Below are 16,876 nucleotides of genomic sequence, written 5' to 3' on the forward strand. Positions count from 1 at the left end.
AGATTGGATTCAACCGTCGCTGAGAGCAGGATTTACGAGTGCTGAAGAGCACACTTAACTTAACAGACTGTGTGCTCCGTGTTCTTAATGTTTGTCATTCAGTCAGTGATGTAGGCTAATGGATTATCCGATGCCCAGTAGAAGTAATTTCACATTAGGACTATGTAGGACTCAAGTAGTTACAACATACTGTGGACACATGTTACAAACTACATGTTACATACTGCACGTTACATACTGCATATTACATAATGCATGTTACATACTGCATGTTAAATACCTCATATTACATACTACATATTACACACTGCATGTTACATACTACATGTTACATACTGGTGAAAAAAGACAAGTTTACATCTCTTGTAAGTGTGCCTGCTGATAGATAGATAGATAGATAGATAGATAGATAGATAGATAGATAGATAGATAGATAGATAGATAGATAGATAGATAGATAGATAGATAGATAGATAGATAGATAGATAGATAGATAGATAGATAGATAGATAGATAGATAGATAGATAGATAGATAGATAGATAGATAGATAGATAGATAGATAGATAGATAGATAGATAGATAGATAGATAGATAGATAGATAGATAGATAGATAGATAGATAGATAGATAGATAGATAGATAGATAGATAGATAGATAGATAGATAGATAGATAGATAGATAGGAGCACAGATGGAGAGGAAGACATATATCCGTCTGTGAGGCATAGTGAGGAACCTTTGGCTGTGATGGCTTTCTTCTGTTGCTATAGAAACCATGTTGCATACCAGCTGGTCTGGAGAAGAGAAAAAAAACTCACACACACACACACACACACACACACACACACACACACACACACACTCAGAAGGCTCAGATAACGAGGACATGCAGAGACGTTGTTAGTGTCATTACAGTAGATTGGATGTACAGAGTGTAAAGACCAATCAGAGAGAAGGATTATTCTCAACTATAAACTGTAACATGCATGGAGGTTTCCTGGTGTGGGGGGGCCAGTTCCTGGCTCAGAACAAGGAAACTATAAAAGAAGGAAGGGCCATCACGTCACTGTGTAGCGTGTGAACGCACATTGGTGCCAAGCGTGGAAACTTTCAGTTTGGCGGACATTGAGACAGGAAGCCAGTGGAGTGATTTGAGGATGGGGGTGATGTGGTCGTATTTACTCACCCTCATCAGGATCCTAGCAGTGCAGTTGTAATCTAATGTCCTAAAGTTCTTGTCGGGTGTATAGCAAGACTGATCTGAGTGAGCAGACATAAAACAAATAAGTAGATAACCACTAATTTACAGAATCTGGAGAGCCGCTGAGCCATGCGATGTGCATGTGCCACCATCTTGGTCTAATACCTTGGCTTATAGATCTGTTGCAGCGAGGCTAGCTGTTAGCTTATAGAGCTGCAACATCGATGCTACAGATGGAGCCATTAGTTTTCCTAACCATTTTGCTGCGACGAGCGCACGGTGGTCTCACGTCATTGGAATTCATTAGGAAACCAGGCTGCTGTTCTGTTTTATGCCGCCAGGAGGCGCAAAGTCGACGGGCGGCGGTCTGTTGACTTCCTCATCACTGTGCTTTTGTGTTGATAACAGGCGAGCCACTGTCAACGTTGGGACGGTGCGAGACTGAGAGAGATTTGTTTATTGTGAATTGAAACTACGCCGGTAAAGTGGGGAGGGAGACTTGTTTATTCAAGTAAGCTATAATACAGTATATAATATGGCCACCACTAGACATATTCTCTCCGTAAAATTGCATTTCTCCGTCGCGCAAAGAGCTGTTTTCTTTTACTTTGAAAAATTGTCACTTCCGCCTCAGTACTCAGCTATGAATGAAAATACGTTGCTAAGCTAGCGAACATATTTGTGAGGATTCGCCTGTTCCCTGAACTCTTCCCTGTCTACTCTCCCTCACCAGCCCCCACCCTTGCGATGATTTACTCTCCTCTACTCTTCACCAGCCCCCACCCTTGGACTACCTTCACGCAGCTGTCATAGTTTATGATTAGCGCCCCAGAGGGCTTTATATACCTGGACCTCCCTTCCAGTCCTGGTCGGGTCGTTCTGTATCTATGTTCACTCTGTGTTCATGGAGTTCTGTACGGTTACCATCCTGTACGTTACCATCTCCTGCCGCGTCTCCGGCGTGAGACGACGTGCCAGCCATCACCACCTGTCGCCGTTTGCCTGGAGTGGGACACCGTCTTCGCTCTCTAATTCTCTACGGGAGGTTTTCCAGTGTTCCCACTCCAGACGTCAAGCCGGCGCGCATCGCTCCCTATTTCCACGGGAGGATGCGTCTCTTCGCCCCGGTCCCCTGGGACCCCTGTGTTCTGCGCTGCCCGTCTGCAGCATCCGAGGAGGATCTCCGTGCCAGGCCTGGAGTGGTGTTCCCACTCCAGACGTCAAGCCGGCGCGCATCGCTCCCTATTTCCACGGGAGGATGCGTCTCTTCGCCCCGGTCCCCTGGGACCCCTTTGTTCTGCGCTGCCCGTCTGCAGCACCCGAGGAGGAGGAAGAGGATCTCCGTGCCTGGAGTGGGACACCGTCTTCGCTCTCTAATTCTCTACGGGAGGGTTTCCAGTGTTCCCACTCCAGACGTCAAGCCGGCGCGTCATCGCTCCCTATTTCCACGGGAGGATGGCGCCTCTTCCCCCCGGCCTCCGCTGTTGGGCCCCTGTCTCCGTACCAGGCCTCTCCCGTCGGGCCCCTGTCCCCGTGACAGGCCTCCGCCGTCGGGCCCCTGTCTCCGTGTCCGGCCCCCGCTGTCGGGCCTCTGTCCCCGTGCCAGGCCTCCGCCGTCGGGCCCCTGGCCCTGTGCCAGGCCTCCGCCGTCGGGCCCCTGTCCCCTTGCCAGGCCTCCGCCGTCGGAACCCTGTCCTCATCCCTGTAAGCAGCCCTGGCCCGTAGCCCTGGCCCTTAGCCTTTGTCCCTGACACTTAGCCCTGTCCCTTAGCCTGTTCGCCTCTTAAAGGCACAGTGCCGCATTTTCCTTATTTCCTTGACTAGTGTTTTGTGTTCTCCCCTGTTCCCCTCTCCAGTGCCCCTGGTCCTAGTCCTTGTCATTTAGCCTTAGCCCTGTCCCTTAGCCTGTTCGCCTCTTAAAGGCACAGTGCCGCATTTTCCGTATTCCTTGACTCTAGTGTTTTTGTGTTCTCCCATAAAGGGACTGTGCCGCCTTTTGTTCTATATTAAAGATTTTGCCCTGTTTTGGCTTACTCTCATACCTGTCTTGTGTTGTGCGATTGGGGTCGGTTACAAACCATAACAGTACGACCCGACCCGTCGACGACCCCAACTAGCACAGACAGTGTATGTGAGTTAGCCCCTGTTAGTTCCCTCTAGTTCCCTCTAACCCACTCTAGCTCCCTCTAGCTCCCTCTAGTTCCCCTGTTAGTTCCCCTGTTAGTTCCCCTATTGACTCCCCTGTTAGCTCCCCTGTTAGCCTCGTTAGCTCCCCTGTTAGCTACCCTGTTCCTCACAGCTAGGACTGTCCTTCCAGCTAGCTTGTTCTCCTTTGCTAGTCCAGCCCTGTCTGCTAGCCTAGCTCCGGCAGCTAGCGCAGCCTCTATGCTAATGTAGCAGTACAGCTAGCATAGGCCCTGTAGCTAGCAATGCTCTGGCAGCTACCCAGTCCCTCTGCTAGCCCCACTTTAGGTGTAGCTTCCCCTGCTAGCATGGCCCAGTTTTTTTTGTTTGTTGCCTTGTCTTGTCCCCTGCCCCGCTGTCTGATTCCGTTAGTGTTCTGCCCCGTCATGTTAGTGTTCTGCCCCATCATGTTAGTGTTCTGACTGTCGTGTTAGTGTTCTGCCCCGTCTTGGTAGTGTTTCGGTCGCCTGGTGGCTCCCGTGGAGGGGGAGGTACTGTGAGGATTCGCCTGTTCCCTGAACTCTTCCCTGTCTACTCTCCCTCACCAGCCCCCACCCTTGCGATGATTTACTCTCCTCTACTCTTCACCAGCCCCCACCCTTGGACTACCTTCACGCAGCTGTCATAGTTTATGATTAGCGCCCCAGAGGGCTTTATATACCTGGACCTCCCTTCCAGTCCTGGTCGGGTCGTTCTGTATCTATGTTCACTCTGTGTTCATGGAGTTCTGTACGGTTACCATCCTGTACGTTACCATCTCCTGCCGCGTCTCCGGCGTGAGACGACGTGCCAGCCATCACCACCTGTCGCCGTTTGCCTGGAGTGGGACACCGTCTTCGCTCTCTAATTCTCTACGGGAGGTTTTCCAGTGTTCCCACTCCAGACGTCAAGCCGGCGCGCATCGCTCCCTATTTCCACGGGAGGATGCGTCTCTTCGCCCCGGTCCCCTGGGACCCCTGTGTTCTGCGCTGCCCGTCTGCAGCATCCGAGGAGGACCTCCGTGCCAGGCCTGGAGTGGTGTTCCCACTCCAGACGTCAAGCCGGCGCGCATCGCTCCCTATTTCCACGGGAGGATGCGTCTCTTCGCCCCGGTCCCCTGGGACCCCTTTGTTCTGCGCTGCCCGTCTGCAGCACCCGAGGAGGAGGAAGAGGATCTCCGTGCCTGGAGTGGGACACCGTCTTCGCTCTCTAATTCTCTACGGGAGGGTTTCCAGTGTTCCCACTCCAGACGTCAAGCCGGCGCGTCATCGCTCCCTATTTCCACGGGAGGATGGCGCCTCTTCCCCCCGGCCTCCGCTGTCGGGCCCCTGTCTCCGTACCAGGCCTCCGCCGTCGGGCCCCTGTCCCCGTGACAGGCCTTCGCCGTCGGGCCCCTGTCTCCGTGCCCGGCCCCTGCTGTCGGGCCTCTGTCCCCGTGCCAGGCCTCCGCCGTCGGGCCCCTGGCCCCGTGCCAGGCCTCCGCCGTCGGGCCCCTGTCCCCTTGCCAGGCCTCCGCCATCGGAACCCTGTCCTCATCCCTGTAAGCAGCCCTGGCCCGTAGCCCTGGCCCTTAGCCTTTGTCCCTGACACTTAGCCCTGTCCCTTAGCCTGTTCGCCTCTTAAAGGCACAGTGCCGCATTTTCCTTATTTCCTTGACTCTAGTGTTTTGTGTTCTCCCCTGTTCCCCTCTCCAGTGCCCCTGGTCCTAGTCCTTGTCATTTAGCCTTAGCCCTGTCCCTTAGCCTGTTCGCCTCTTAAAGGCACAGTGCCGCATTTTCCGTATTCCTTGACTCTAGTGTTTTTGTGTTCTCCCATAAAGGGACTGTGCCGCCTTTTGTTCTATATTAAAGATTTTGCCCTGTTTTGGCTTACTCTCATACCTGTCTTGTGTTGTGCGATTGGGGTCGGTTACAAACCATAACAATATTTGCATTCCTTATTCATTTCAGTAACGTTATGTTTTCAAAGAATTAAGGACATGTCAACAACAGGGTGGATCTGGAATGCAACTATGTCTGGATTATGCATTGAAACTCGAAAGACAGTAAATAAACTAACTAATAAAACGTTCAAAACTATGTTCCAACTTGTGTATTGTTTTCATAAAAGTCGACTAAGATTGTACTCTTGTATTTTGCACTGTATGTCACAGGTGAGCTTGCTAGCCATTAGATTGTTAACATGATATTAACGTTAGATCTATCCGACCAATCAATCAATGTCAGACTATAAAATGGAGTACAATAGGCTCTGAACAGGCTATCAGTGATATTGTGACCCACTCTTCATTATGCTCCCCTGCATTCAAGAGCTAAAGATAAGTCTGAGATACTCTCAAAAAGACTGTGCAGCTTCAATTCCTCTACAGAGATCAAATGCAATGAAAATAACTGCTATGTATAGGGCCATCTCACAGTGGAATAGGTTGCCATAATAGTAATAGTAATTATGCAATTACTCAAGCAACAAGCAAAGAAAGCTTTAAAAAACAAGTAAAGAGGTTACTTTTGGGTACAGGCACAATGCTTGACATACTGTATAACATTTTATAGAATAGAATAGAATAGAAATACTTGTATTATCCAGAGGGACATTTTACACTGCAAATCGCTCAACATTTAAACATTTTAGACAGAACAGGTCACGAATAAGAATAACAAAACAAATAAAATTGCCTAAGATAAGAGTAGAATAAAAATGGAATAAAATATACAGTAAAAATATACTGGGGTCTACAGTAGGTGTAATATTGCACAGTGCTGTTTCTGTGCAATATTATATACCGTACTTTTCGCACTATAAGCCGCACCTGACTATAAGCCGCAGCAGCTAAATTGAATGATGTGTACATATATAAGCCGCACTGGACTATAAGCCGCAGGTGTTTTAATGTTTAATTACCATATGTAATTAGCATTGGGACACAATACTGTCGGACAAATAACAAGAATTAACGTTAGGTTATGACTATAACCAAGTTCTGTTAATAGTGGTGACGCTCGGCGTCACTCATGCACTGTCCTCGCACACGTGCACGCGCACTGAATAAAGACCACAATGTACCTTTAATCCCAATATTTGTCTGACCACACCCCTATCAGCTCACCTACATAAGCAGGTGTGTGGTCACCTGCTCTCCTCCTTCCCAAGCTTTCACCACAAGGTGAGATCAAGGGCTGCAGCGGCGTCGGACGCCGAGCGTCACCACTATTAACAGAACTTGGTTATAGTCATAACCTAACGTTCTGTATCATAGTCGGTTCCGCTCGGCGTCACTCATGCACATAGGGAGGCCGAGCGGAGCCACCAGCCGACAAATACACCCCGCTGAAGGCCCCCCACAACCATCAGAACAGGGAGGGCCGAGCCCCCCCGACCCTCCCGCGACGGACCCGACCGTGCGAAGAGGCACTCAAGCAACTCAACGCACAGGGTGAGCAGACCGTGGCCTGACCCCACGACTACACAACCCGCATGCCACCCGGGAACGAACGGAGGGAACAACCTCGTTACTGCCCCCAGAATCACGGGGTCAAGGGCAAACCGGCAAGGCCGTAGCAGCGGAGCGCGAAGGAAGGCCCAGACCCACCAAAGGGACTGGACCCCCCTGGAATGGGGGCCCGGAGAAGTCCACGATGCCAGCATCAAGACCCCACCAGGTGGGCACTTAGTGACCCCGCCCCCCACATCGCCAGCGTATTCGGACAAAGGCCCCTCAGCCGAGCGGGCCCTGTCCCCCCAATAGTACACCGCCTGGCACACTGACCCTGCAGAACAGGCAGTCAGCATGGCCGTAAGCACACAAAAAAGGTTAACCAACGGAAGCAGGCAGCGCACCCGGGAAAAAACCAGGCAACAGGCTGTTAACCCTAGCCTGGAGACTGCGGACGAGACAGGCGCCAGAGGGGACAGCTGAACACAGCCGCACCGGCGGAAGGGGCGTATGCTGGCGTTGTTGCATGACCAAGCCTCCATTTAAAAAAAAAACACCCAGAGGGGTTGAGGCAGAGAAGGCTGACACGATTGGCAGACGTCATGAACGTGCAGGGGCACCCTCAACCGGTGAACCCGGGAGTTGACACTGCTCCAACACACCAGGGAATCAACCACCTTGGTGTTACCCAATGCGGTGGTTGTTCCTATAACCCCTCAAGAAAAAACTCCAAAACACACCTGCAGGTATACACCGGCTATACCGCAGTACAAGTGTTTCAGTTTTCAAAAAAGGGTTAACCCAGGCCTACGGGTCGACGAAACATTACTTCGGACCGGGCCCGGCAATACGGAAAGCACAGGGTCACTAGAGGAGGTCAAAGACCACCCCAACAGGCCCCTCTTCGCCATGCGTGAGAGAGGAGTGAAAAAGAATGGAGAACCAGTCCCAAGCACACCGTACTTGGTATTCCCAGGCGGTCTCCCAACCAAGTACTAACCAGGACCAACCTGTGTAGCGGCCGAGATCTGACGAGATCGAGCGTGTACAGGTTGGCATGGCCGTAAGCCATTACGACAGTGCTGAGTAAAAAATTTACCCAACCAGGGTCTCCATAGCGCTTAACCCTGTGACACCCGGACCGACCTGGCATTTTTCCCCCTGAAAAAAGCCCAAGTCCCTCAGGGTACCAGAACAGCAGATCTGCATCCCCGGCGGACAACGGGTTCAACTGATCCGGACCAGCGTGACCAGAACCAGTCCCGTGCCCTAACCACGCCGACATGCCTACTCCAGGAGAAGGGGCAGATATGCGTGTTGATCTTAAACATGAAAAGAAGGCGCCACCCAGACGTTCGGGGCGAACCGCACCCGGTGGCCCACCCCCAGGGCGTGAGACCCCTCTACATATGTTCAGATCCATTCCGTCATCATCCCCCAGATATGAACGAGAATCCGTCGACAACCAAAACAGGTCGTCGCAAGAGGAAAAACCTCCATCCCAGTTGCTTTATAAAAACGCCGTTTTAACCCCAAGCAACCAAGGCGTGCCAGTCAGTCGCCTGATTACAGAACACCCCGAGCTAGCACTATGCGTGCGTCGGGACACAACCACATCAATGAACAGCTATTTAGACCAGTCATTGAATCCCCAAGGCGCCCAGGGGAACGACAAGAGGGGTGTGATACTTCCTAACTCCAACTCTTTTTAAAAGAAAAGAAGGAAGCACCAACAGTATGTATCCCAGTCTACACGGCCGGGGGTAATTTTTTTTTACATTTTTACATTCCACCACCCTCCCATAGAGAGGAGACGGAAATCCCCAGAGAGACTTCCCACGCGAGCTGTACAGATTGAAAAGAATATATTGCACCTTGAGCCATGTAAAAGTTTGGTTTTAGGGCTCTCCGGGAGGAGGCACTGAACCCATACACACTCAATAATCGAATTGAATCGAATACACACACAATAGAGTAGGACTCCTTCTTGAGGTTCCACTCACCTTATCAATCTGAGGAGGAGGCTCTGTACTCTGAGGAGGCTCCCTCACATGGAAGGAGAGTCCCAACTCACAGAAGGCCCGAATAGGAGCTTCGTGAGGAGGAGCCCTGACCACCCCCCGTTTTAAACAGATCCATCATATGGACCTGAACAGCACACGGAAATCCTACCAACAGAGACGCGCACAGTGACGTACTCTATGGCGGGGGAATTTCTGCGGTGCACACGCCCAATATTCCAGGGCGTGGGACCAGGAAACTCCCCCCCCCCCCCTCACCCTGTAACGTGCCGAACCGCAACGTGACAGGAACCTTGAAGGACAGGTGGGTTTACCCCTGACCAACAGAAAAAAGGGGGAGGAAAGGTTACCAGTTCACCCCTTTACGACCCCACACCCATGATACGATGTAATGACAAAAAGAGAGTATGACACAGTCATAGTCAGCTCCATGAAGCGTCTAACAACTTCACACAGCGCATGTGCTAACCTGCTATCTGATTTTTACTAAGGAAAAAACACAGAATAGAGAGGGCTCTCCAAGAGCCCCGGTACCAAACTTACACATGTGCTTCTGTGGCCAGCCCAACCCAGTTGTAGGTCACATGACACACACAACCCATCATCACCTACAAAAAATGGCAAAAACACTCTACAGAGGAACGCCGTTTTTCATAATGAGAGAATACATAATTCTCGATTAGTATCGGCCACAGGCCTTGCTAAGCACACACGAAAAGCGACCAAACAATCTTTTCTTTTAGGAAAATAAAGTTTCTCAAGCAGTTTTAGCACAACCTCAGCAATCAAGCTAAGGGTTACATCGTATCCCTACCACACAGTGACACAATGTAGTGTAACAACATGTCTGAGAGGAGGATGAAGAAGTCCCCAGGGAACCGGGGGGAAAACACAACCCTCCTACTTTACCCTTAATACGGCCAGTTGAACAGGTAAACCTGTTAATATGTGAACACACTGTTCATTGTCATTACAGAGAAAATAATCAGAGAAAATAATCATTCTTTACTCATATGTCACTAAGCATAGCTTTATAGGTTAGTTTAACCCCCTTAGTTGTGAGTACACAGTACATAAACACACATGATGTTTCTCAACACAACAAACCAGATCATTTTCACATCTGTAACAAACAACCCGATTTGCATGGAGAAGCTAAATACCAGTGACAAGACAATTCACACATAACTCGCATCGTATCCTAAATGTAGTGCAGCAACACTCGTTTTGGAAACCATCGTTATTTACAAAACATTTAGAAGGGAAAGCAAGAAGACGTGCTCAAGGTCTGGTCAGACCTTGCCTACCTTGAGCGCAGATCAAGCGAAACTGCAGCCTCTAACAAGGCACCGTAGTAAACACAGCCGTTCTGTGTTGTCGACCTGGGCAGCGTCGCCGCTCCATCCCGTCGCTACGGTCCCCCTTGTTGACGCAGTCCTTGCAGTCCTGGCTCAGGGCAGGTTCGACGAACATCCTCTGTCAAAGATGACGTCGTAGTCAAGAGTGTTTAAAACATGTTATAATCAAAGCACGTTCAACAGTGTAGCATTAAGCACTCGGCCGCACTCGGCCGATAGCAGCAAGCTAACGTTTCCTAGCCTAGCCTAGGTAGGCCATAACTAGCACGCAAGCTAACGTTTCCTAGCCTAGTGATCACAACAGGCTAGCGCCGCAGCTAACAGCTGACTGGCTAACAGTAGGCCACCATTAGCACGTAAGCTAAGCAGCTATCACCTGAACTTGTACACAATGATATAACAATCACTCAGACAGGCCGCCGTTCTGAAACCCTCCTCACTGTTTAAGAGAGAAGAGAAACAAGATGTTAACACAGTTTTACAACGGTGATTTTACCAACACCCGACGGAGCCAGCACAATACCCAACTGGCCTGTAGCTGACTTGAACACAGATCTTCCGCTAACGAACATCCATGCCCATATTTCCTCGTGAGGGAATACTCTCATTTGTATTATGAAAGAAGGGGCCTCACAGTGACAGAGAAACAACCACTCGTCCAGAAAACACAGGGATCACCAGTGTTATTGGTCTTGGCCCACTAGTTAATTATAATGGGCTTCAGACCAAGGTCTTCCGCCGTCGCCTAAGAGGCTGAACAAAAGACCCTAGTCTGGGGCCGGTTTTCATAAACATTGTCAACTAGCCCCCATAGCACTAACAGACAAGTGGAGCTCGCCAGCAAAAACATAACTCACCAAACCTGGAACCCACCGCTTCTCACAACAGCGGCGCGTCCTACAGTCCAGCTGTGCCTTTACCGCAACCAGCACACAGCAAGGACTGCAGTTGGAAAGCATGTAGCGGCGCGAACTCCCAATACGAAAACCGGTGGAGGATTTTTTTAATGATCATCATCTTCCAGACACTCATAGTGAGAGAGAAAATAAAGATATGATGTCAACGTATCTCGTTTTCCAACTCTTCTCCTACCATCACATCACGTCAAGTGGGGATCTACAGAGGCACTTCCTTGTGGTGAAAGCGAGAAAGGAGGAGAGCAGGTGACCACACACCTGCTTATGTAGGTGAGCTGATAGGGGTGTGGTCAGACAAATATTGGGATTAAAGGTACATTGTGGTCTTTATTCAGTGCGCGTGCACGTGTGCGAGGACAGTGCATGAGTGACGCCGAGCGGAACCGACTATGATACAGAACTCATTTACAAGTTGTATTAAGTTTAGCAAATAAGGGAACAGATAAATAACATTTCAATGCAGTCAAAAAAGCAATATTTAGATTTTTACATTTTCGGGTTTGGTCACGTCGAGTCACATATAAGCCGCACCGTTATATAAGCTGCAGAGTCGAAAAATGGGGGAAAAAGCCGCGGCTTATAGTCAGAAAAGTACGGTATGTATTATATACAGTAACCATGCTAACTGCTTTTAGAGCGGTCATTCTTTAAGCCAGTGCTTCTCAAACTTTTTCTGTCAGGCCCCCCTTTGGCGGACCAAAATATCTTGGGCCCCCCCCTCGCCCCAACAAAATAGTCATGAAATGGGCCATGTTTAAATGTATTGAAATAACACCAATATCGTGACCTTTCAAATTGACAACACCTTCCCTCGCGAGAGCCACCTTGCCCCGCTGTGAAACAGCACTGCAGAATGGTCAGCTCCCATCTCCTCACACAGCGCAGAGAACAGGCGCGCTTTCAGGGGTCGGGTTTTGATGAAATTTACCACGTTTATAACTTCTGTCAAAACCTCATTCAGCTCAGGGCTAAGCTGTCTTGACGCTGGCGCCTCTCTGTGAATTTACAGTGTGTCCATTGCGCGTTTGGCGAGACCCCCTTGATGATCGCCTGTAGCCCCCTCCTTTTCCCTGCCATGGCCTGCGCACCGTCAGAGCAAAAGCCCACACAGTTCTCCCATTTCAGTCCATGTTCTGTCAGGTAACTGTCAATAATTTTGAAGAGCTCATCAGCTGTCGCTCTGTTTTTGACATATTTGCAAAACAGCAGATCTTCACTCAGTGACTGGGAATTTACAAAGCGAACATAGGAAATAAGCAAACAGTCTTTATTGCTGTCAGTCTTTGACAAGGCAACACGCATGTCATCCTCAAGGCTCAACTTGGCCCTATATTTTGTTTTCAGAGCTGTCATGGATGAAAAGCCAGCTTCACACAGATATGTGGTGCTGAATGGTATCAACACCTTAACTGCTGCATCATGAGATACTTGGTACTCAGCACCACACTCTGAAACTATCTCTCCAGGTGGTATCAGATGAGATTTCAATGAGTTCTTCCAAGCGTTTGGATGGAGATGTGTCAGGAAGCTTTGTCTCAATGTTGTCTGTAAAGTTTTTTTTTATCGAGAGTAACTTGGTGATCCTTTTCTGTGTTTTATTAAATAATGATTTTCAGATTTTGAGAAATGGTCAAACTTATCAAAATATGGTATTTTCATGGAGAACAGTGCAGCTGCAACAGATAGCACTTTAGTGATAATTTTCTGTAATCCAATTTTTTTTAATTTATTCTTTTTTTATCTCAAGGCCCCCCCTGTCATGCCTCTGCGCCCCCCACTTTGAGAAACACTGCTTTAAGCTGTTCCCTGTGTTTTTATCATAGAGGTGTTTATCCTACAGTATTAGCATTTAAATGGTGTGTGTGTGGGGGGGGGGGGGGTTTGGGCATTCCAAATGTCACACCTATACATTATAGTCACTCTCTACCCCCCTCTCTGAGTGTTAAGGCCTCTACATGCTACAGCAAATTCAAAGCAACTTCGACACAACATCGACAAAGCAACGGTGTTGCAGACACTCTACCTTTATGCTTCTGCAAAATCAACGCGCAGCCTATGTAACATTGTACCCCGTATGTAGCTAGGTTCCCTAGATAGATGACGCTTCCCTTCTCAACCAACCCATTGATAAAAGCAGAAAAATAAGCATAATTTTTACTTCCGGGCGGGGGGTTTCAAAATAAAAGAGCGAGTCTAAAAGCACCGTAAATACGTTTATTTTTTACAATATCTAACGTTACACGAACCTAAACTAATCTAAAGTTAGTTTAGGTTCGTGTTAACGTTAGATAATGTACAAAATAAACTTATTTCCGGTGCTTTTAGTCGTCGCTCTTTTATTTTGAAATTCCCCGACCGGAAGTATTATAGTGTCTATTGCTAGCAGCTTAACTTTTGTCAGCCGGTTCTTTGCTTTTTAACGTAATTTCATTAGTTTCCAATGGAGAGGAGAGAAAGACCGGCTCACATGCAGCTCAAACTACCTATTGAAATAAATAAATTGATTGATGTTTAACTTGTCCCTGTGTGTGTCCAGTCATTTCGACTAGCAAACGTTGTATTTAACGTTAAAGTTACCTCAGGATAACATTGTATTTAGTTGGTTAGCTATGTAGCTATAGCATTTTGTATAGCACCAATGCTAGCTGGCTGGCTACAGCTTTATTTACTAAATTATGGAGGCTTTTTTATCGTCAAGGTAAGAGAGGATTTGTCATGATCAACTGAAGGCGTATGCTATGGAACAATATGTGCTTGGGTTTTCAGAAAAAGGCCAGCTATGTGACGCTAATTATTTAGCATCAACGCTGGCTGGCTACAACAATGGCGGATGGTATTCTCTGCGAGACCTATATTATTCTATGACAGCCCCGCCCCCATTCGCTAACCAACCAATCACTGCTACGCAATATCAACGCAACGGTTGTTTAGGTTAGATTTTGGAGACATGTACGCAGATTCCTCGCAACACAGTCTACAAGACCCTAAACAACAACCGCGCTGAAATCGCGCTGATGTTGTGTTGAAGTTGCTTTGAAGTTGCTGTAGCATGTAGAGGCCTTTAGAGGTTAGGGGCCAGTATTGATGGAATCATTGACACAGATACCATTCTTGAAATTAAGTGTCCTACACTGAAAAAGCTTGAGGCACATGATGGCAGTCTGCTAAAAATGATTGAATCAAACAAATATGATGTAAAACAGATAAATGGAAGACATGTTCTTAGGGAAACTGCATCAGGATTAGGCTACTATTACCAGGTCCAGGTAGCAATGCATTGTGCAAAGAAAACAAACTGCAAATTCCTAGTTTGGACCCCAAAAGAACACATTATCGTGGATGTGCCATACAACCAAGAGTGGACAGTTGAGAAAATCAGCCACCTGAAAAAGGTTTACTTTGAGCATCTCCTACCAGCAATAGCTACCAGAATAGCACATGGAGTAATGCAAGTTCATGGACTCAAGTAGTTCTCTTGACTTTAATGTGGGTTTAACTTAAACATCAAACACATGAACACATAGTGCACTCGCTCACACCATAGGTCACTTTAAACACAAAGGACACTTTAAGAAAATAACTTGTTGTGATTAATGCATAATATAGTTAGTAATAGCAAGTATAGCATAGGGACATAGCAGTAAAACTATATATATTGTACATAGGACCCAGTGCCTTTAAGTAGTAGCTCAACATTGTATTGCAATTATCTCAGGATTTATCAACATTATATTTTACCATGTTTATTCTACTTATTTTATTACTATTTACTATTGTATTCTTGCACAATTTAAGCGGGCATGGCCAACCGCATTTCACTGTATGCCCTGGTATGTATGTGATAAATAAACCTATTTTTTTTTCTTTTTCTTTTTTACTCAGTGTCCTTCCTCATCAATGTCCTCATCTCCTTCTTGCTCAATTATGTCTTCAAGTTCAGATGCTGCTTTTTCCTCCGTTTCATTCTGAATTAACTGAGGTTGCAAATTACATAGCCCCGCACAAATACTTACAATGTCGTCAACATTTCTTACCCTACCAGGGACTACATGGCTCAAAATAGTAAAACCTTTCAACCTTCTAATTGCACGCTCAACATGGATTATGACATTGAGACACTCCTGGAGGCAACACATCTGTGATGGTGAATCCACAATCTGCTAAAATTTGATCACCAGGATTCAGGTGGTCAAGAAAAACAGTTTTTTGTGATAAAAGTATCACTGGCCCTTCCACCGAATAATTTTTATACAAACATCACATGACCATTGGGGGCTATACAATATAGGACATTGTAGGTGTTATGATGTTTGTAGTTGCTGTATGTTTGTGATCGTTTCATAAATTGTTTTGGCCTTTGTACAAACATTTCAGTACAGTCTATTATGCATGTAGCTTGGGGATCATTTTCACTGAAACTCCGAGGCCTTAATCTTTTCAGAGTATCTCTAGGCAACCAAAAAATCACATTTGCATTCATAAACTTTGCCAGTATTGGTCTCCAGAGTGTGAAGATCTCACAGGCTGTGCTCCTGCTTATTCCAAACCGTTTACCCAAGTCTGTGAACATCAAACCAAGACGAAGCCTCATCAGAATAAGTAACAGTTGATCGTGGACTGCCAACTTGAAAATGCTTGGCTGTGGGAGAAAAGCCATGAGGGTGTGCAAAAGGTGCCAAAATCTGTCTATACCTGTGAAAAACTTTGAATCTTTGTCATCCATGTCATAGGCTGATGTTGATGGTGCAGGATCAGTTTGTGTTGCACTGTCTTTTGTAGATTTGTTAGAACAGTAGCTGTGGTCTGTAGCATCTGGCCACTGGGTGCCAACATCACACTTCTGCACATGTGTTGTTGACCAAGGGCTCAAGACATCTTCTCTTGGGAAGGACTCTACCAGGAAAAGACAGAAATATTTCATACATGAAACAACATGTATGGGCAATGAGCCATTATTCAAACTATTCCTATTCGATTTCTTACAAACTTTTCATTAATGGACGCTTAAGTGTAAAAGATCAATTCATTCAATATCTGTATATACCTCTACTCTTACTAGCTACCTGTTTGTATACCTGTAACACTGTACATACATCTGATTATCATTATTACGAAAAAAAAAAAAAAAAAACCTACTGTATGGTAATTTCAGGAGAAATGGAATCAAACTTACATGATATCCATATCCCATATAGAATAGAATAGAATAGAATAGAATAGAAATACTTTTATTATCCCGTTGGAAATTAGACACTGCAAATCGCTCAACATTTAAACATTTAGACAGGACAGGTCACAAATTAGAATAATAACACAAATCAAATCAAGTTGCCTAGGATAAGAGTAGAGTAAAATAAAATAGGATAAGATGAAATGAAATAAAATATACAGAAATAAATACAGTAAGAATATACTGAGCATACTGAGCATGGGGTAAACAATTTGGTCAATATAATTATAATTTAAATCTAACTAAATGAAATATGAAATATATATTCCAGTATTCAGTGTAACTAGGTGCAGTATGCTTTAGGTAGTGTATTGTCCTCCTTGGGTTCCAATAAGACTTAGATCAATGTCTGGCAGCCGTCGCTGCCCCCTGTTGTGGAGCCTGGAGGCCGCTAGTCGCGTCCTCCTGCCACTATTGAGCTGCCGCTCTGTGCTCAGTGATGCAGTGAGGCACAGTGATGCATTATATAGTCTGATGGCTGTTGGAATGAAGGACTTCCTGTGCCGTTCAGTGCTGCATTTGGGTAGTGTGAGCCTAGCACTGAACATGCT

Source organism: Notolepis coatsorum (assembly GCF_963971535.1).
Source record: "Notolepis coatsorum genome assembly, chromosome: 1".
In the NCBI taxonomy this organism is placed as follows: domain Eukaryota; kingdom Metazoa; phylum Chordata; class Actinopteri; order Aulopiformes; family Paralepididae; genus Notolepis; species Notolepis coatsorum.